Source organism: Acomys minous (genome assembly GCF_964271855.1).
Source record: "Acomys minous genome assembly, chromosome: 3".
Classification (NCBI taxonomy): Eukaryota; Metazoa; Chordata; class Mammalia; order Rodentia; family Muridae; genus Acomys; species Acomys minous.
The window spans coordinates 5703843-5709017 of record NC_140485.1 but is presented as its reverse complement, the minus strand read 5'-3'; the positions used below and the strand labels follow the sequence as shown (position 1 = coordinate 5709017).

The 5175-nt window shown below is 46.9% G+C and overlaps 1 pseudogene across 1 annotated transcript; it reads left to right on the top strand.

The window, feature by feature from the left end:
- The first annotated feature begins 601 nt into the window (after positions 1-601).
- On the top strand, positions 602-1778 carry LOC311594228 (protein AAR2 homolog; annotated as a pseudogene). The gene has a single exon. The product of its transcript is annotated as a protein AAR2 homolog (transcript).
- The last annotated feature ends 3397 nt before the right edge of the window (positions 1779-5175 follow it).

The following is a 5175-nucleotide window of genomic DNA, read 5'->3' as shown; positions in this document are numbered from 1 at the left end:
CCAGAACCACAGACCCTTTCAAACGGGACTTCACTTAAGTCTGAATTTCCTCAGCATTTAGATACTGAACAACAGATGCCACAGCTACCTTGCTTAACCATTTTTCCCAGTTTCCCAAAAAGGCATCCTATGCCCCAAATCGGCAGGAAGCAGTATCAAGAGGAATGACGTTCCACTCCCTTAGGCTGGGGTGCGTAGGTTTTGGTTGTTCTATTGGGTGATGGATTCTTGTCAGTATAAAGGGGTTGCTTACAAGCTAATAGTCTCAATCAGAGAGAAAAACAAGGTATAGAAACTTAGACTCAAGGATTTCTCTTTCCTCCTCTTTTCTATTTCTTTCTTTCTTAGGTAAAGGAGAAGGGGCTGAGAGGGAAAAGGGGGGAATATACGAATAATAGGAGAAAAGGATATGTTATTGAATCTGCTCTTTAACTCCAGAACTATTGTTAATCCCAAATATTTGTGATACATTGGTAGAGGTTATTGTATATTGATACAAAATTATTTCTGACATCCCATTTCGGAGGAGCCCGAGCACCAGGCGATACAGAGCCAAGAAAGAGTCCTGCTTTTGGTTTCCTCCCCGCTGGCTTCCATGCTGATGGATCCTGAGTTGGCTAAGCAATTCTTCTTTAAAGCAGCCACTGTGGTCATTCTGAACATGCTCCAGGGCACAGAGTTTGGCATTGACTACAACTCCTGGGAGGTAGGGCCCAAGTTCCAGGGTGTGGAAATGATCCCGTGTCATCCACTTCGTCCACTAAAGCTCTGTGAACAAGGCCAATCCCAGGGCGGTGGGCCCTCGGATGGGCTTCTTCCTTAGCCCGAAGCAGTGGGGGCTGACAGTCCTGCGCTAGAACACGGTTCAGGAGGAGGTGGACTTGTCTCCAGCTCCGGAGGCTGAAGTAGATGCCAATCTCCCGGAGCTAGACCAGTTTCTGGGACCTTACCCATACGCTACGCTCAAGAAAGGGATCTCACTCACCAGCTTCCATCAATGAGGCCACCGTGGAGACGCTGCAGCCTGAGAGCTGGCAGGTCTGTGCCTTCTCAGATGTGTGGCAGGGTGGAGCAGAACCTGCCCCTCTGCTGCACTGAGTGCAAAAGCTACCAAGAAGGCTTAGCCCGGCTGCTGGAGCGAAGTCCAAGACTGGGACGGAGATCCATTTCTCGGAGTTGCCCACTCAGATGTCCCCAGCAGGCGCCACACCGGCAGAGATCTCGAGGCACAGCCTGGACTTGAGTTATGCCCTCAAGACTGTGCTCAGCAAGCAGTTCCCTGGCAGCCCGCAGGATGTGCTTGGTGAACCTCAGTTTGCCTTTGTGTGTTTCCTGATGGGCAATGCATATGAGGCGTTGGGGCACTGGAAGCGGCTCCTGGACTTCCTGTGTCACTCAGGAGCCACCATGGTGAAGCATCCCTGTACCTCAGCCTCATCACCATCCTGAACCACCTGTTCGGTGAGATCCCTGCCGACTTCTCTGTGGACATCGTCTCCCAGGACAATTTACAGGTTTTCTTTTCTTCTGCCTGCAGCCTTGCTGTGGATGCCACCCTGAGGAAGAAAGCAGAAAGGGTCCAAGCCTACCAGACTAAGAAGTTCCCCTGGGACTTTGCTTCAGAGCCAGAGGACTGTGCCCCAGTAATGGTGGAGCTCCCTGAGGGCATCAAGATTACTTAGTTGCAAGTCCCCAAGCCATGGGAGACCCCTTCCCACATGGCTATGACTTGCTGTCTGCACTCATTCATCCCTCCTGGGAGCCTCCAGCACAGTGATCCAGTCACGTCCTGCAGAGAGGGAACCCGGATGCCTATGCACCAGTAAATACACACCTTTGCTGCAAAAGCAGCCGATTGTGGTTCCCTGGCCCTGGCGTCGAATTTCAAAAAAAGGTAGTCCAGATGAAACCTGCCCTCGCCACAACCCTTCTGACAATGAGAAAGTGAGCCTTGAGTCCAAACGAGCTAGCTGTTCATTCCCTAGCTGGTTAAAGGAGGAAAGAAGAGACCTGCTCCATCCCAGGGTCCTGCTGCGACAGCAGTGAATTAAACGTAGGTTTGAAGTCGAATGTGGGTTGTACAGAGCGTCTGCCTGCTCCTGCTTGCACGGAAAGAAGCCTGCTAGAAACCGCTCAGGAGCCTGGCCTGGGAACGGGCGACAATGAAGATGGTGCCTGCAGTCTGACAAGTGGTCGACTTCGGTTTCTTTTCCCAAGTCCCCTTCTGCCTAGAAGCACAAATGGTTGATACCCCAGAGCTGGCCCCTGGTCTTGGGGACCTACTGGTACTATCACTTTTCATTCTGAGGCCTCATACTCTGAGGTGGGACATGGAAGCGCCCCCTCATATGTCCCCACTTTTCACCAAGGCTACCATGACTTTCTGATGACCTAGAAATCAACAGCAAATGGTGAGGCTCTTTCCCCGAGCATTTCGTCTTAGGCCCTGTTAAAGTTGGGGCCTTTTCTTCAGAGCCGTGGAGATAGCGGGTAGCCTAATTCTCCCTAGCCTTCTGTGGGGTTCCCATCAGGGCTGCCATGCTGTTTGAGACTTCGGCTCCCCTTCTTTCCTTGGAGATGTTTTTCCAAGAGCATAATGTACATTAAAGTCTTTGAGTTGGGACTAAAAAGGATATATTGATATAGAACTTTATATATTGATACAGGAATAAGGTTATTTGATACATTGGTATAGATTATTATATACTGATACAAATTTTAAGTTATTTTTGATACACATCCATATAAATGTTTCGACTCTTGCATAAGGTATTGGGCATTTTCAACTCATTTATATATGCAAAATTTTCTTCCACTCTCCTTAAAAGCTGTAAACTCATGGTCATATCAGATACTAGTCTGGTTTATTAAAAAATATACATTCTAGATTAAACAGATAGTGAATAGCTAGAAACATGCAATGCTTACCTGTTCAGATAAACGATAGATAGATAGATAGATGATAGATAGACAGACAGATAGATAGATGATAGATAGATGATAGATAGATAGATAGATAGATAGATAGATAGACAGATAGATAGACAGACAGATAGATAATGATTATGCACTATGTGGGTCCATATAGACAGCTAGATGGTCTTCAAAAACCTCAGAGATCTACAGAATATGGCATTTAAGGATGTTTCATTATTTTAAGGCATTTCAGGCAATGAGACATGTCAGATTCTGGCAGCACCCCATTTGACTTGAAAGAAGATGATGGCCGTAAAAGAATCTCCTTTAGGAGATGGCTTCAAATGTGGCAAATAAAATGTCCTCACTTCAATTGTAGACAGAGTGCTGTCCAAATGGGGAACACTTGGACAGGCCGAGTCGACTGCCAAGACAGGGTAAGCAAGCCCTTCATAGTTCCTGCTTCCCGAATGTCCCTGTCAGATACACTGGGCCAGAAGGCTGAAGAAGATGCTCCAACATTATCGAGAAATCTGGGGGACTGTCCAGGCAGCCAGCTGTCTGTAGTTTCTATATTTTGGAATTTGCTTGCCTGCACTTTCTACATATTAAGGCAATATTATTTTCTTCTCAAGTCTCTGATGGGGTTGAAGACTAGATAGTTATAGTCTCAGAATTAAGTTTGAGTTATATAAGACTTAAGAAGATGTTTTTATATCTAAACGATGTTTTTAGGTTCGTAATGCAAGTAAGAATAGAAAATGATTTAGGTACAGAACTTTGAATTAATCAAGATAGGATGAATAGTAGAGTACTTTCTCCTCAGTTGCAAAATACATATGAACTAGACATTGTGAATATAAATCTTACCTTTCATAATTGTTATTTTTGTTTATAATTTATTATTGTAAGAGAAAGGAGCTTTTATTGGACTTAAAGGAGGAAATGTTGAGAGAATACCTTGTGTCTGTATGGAAACTTCACCTGCCAGTAATAAGTCTGATGGCCTATAGCTTAGGCAGGAAATAGGAGGTGAGACATCCGACAGGCAAAAAGGATTCTGGGATAGAATCACGTGTGGGAGAGTCACCAGGTAAGATGTGAAGAGGACAAACGCATGATACCTGAAGCCCAGGCCATGCACATGACAACATATTGATAAGTATAATGAGTTATTTTAAGTTATGATCTAGTCAGAAAAGAACCTAGCTACGTGGCCTAGGTATTTGAATAAAAATGTTTTGAGTCTTATGAGTTGTTATTCCAGGAGCGTGGGGAAAGGAGGAAAAAACGAACAATAGATGGAGACCTTAACCAGTGGACTGTCCAGTAATTGTCTGTTGGGAAGAGGATGGATGGAATGGGCAAGCACTCCTGGATCAAAGGGGCGTCCACAGGGAAGTATTCCTGCAAGGCACACACCATCTCCAGCAGGGAACACGGGAAGTATTCCTGCAAGGCACACACCGTCTCCAGCAGGGAACACGGGAAGTATTCCCACAAGGCACACACCATCTCCAGCAGGGAACACGGGAAGTATTCCCGCAAGGCACACACCATCTCCAGCAGGGAACACGGGAAGTATTCTTGCAAGGCACACACCATCTCCAGCAGGGAACACGGGAAGTATTCCTGCAAGGCACACACCGTCTCCAGCAGGGAACACGGGAAGTATTCCCGCAAGGCACACACCGTCTCCAGCAGGGAACACGGGAAGTATTCCCGCAAGGCACACACCGTCTCCAGCAGGGAACACGGGAAGTATTCCCGCAAGGCACACACCGTCTCCAGCAGGGAACACGGGAAGTATTCCCGCAAGGCACACACCGTCTCCAGCAGGGAACACGGGAAGTATTCCCGCAAGGCACACACCGTCTCCAGCAGGGAACACGGGAGTATTCCCGCAAGGCACACACCGTCTCCAACAGGGAACACTGCTACAGTTTAGATTTGAAGTGTCTCCCACAAAGGCCGTGGACTAAAGGCTTGGTACCCAGCCTGGGCACTAAAGATGGGTCTTTTAAGTGGAAGGGCCTAGTGGGAAGAAGTCAGGCCACTGAAGTGTGCCCTTACAAGTGAGACTGGGACCTCCCTCTTTTTCTCTTCCAGGTTTCCTTCAGGCCTCTTTGGTCACATGTCTCCACCATGATATGTTTGAGGTGCTGCATGCTCGGAGCAATAGGACCAAGAGATCATGAAGCAAAGCTCCTGAAAGTGTTATCCGAACCTTTCTTCTTTATAACTTGGTTTTCTAATGTA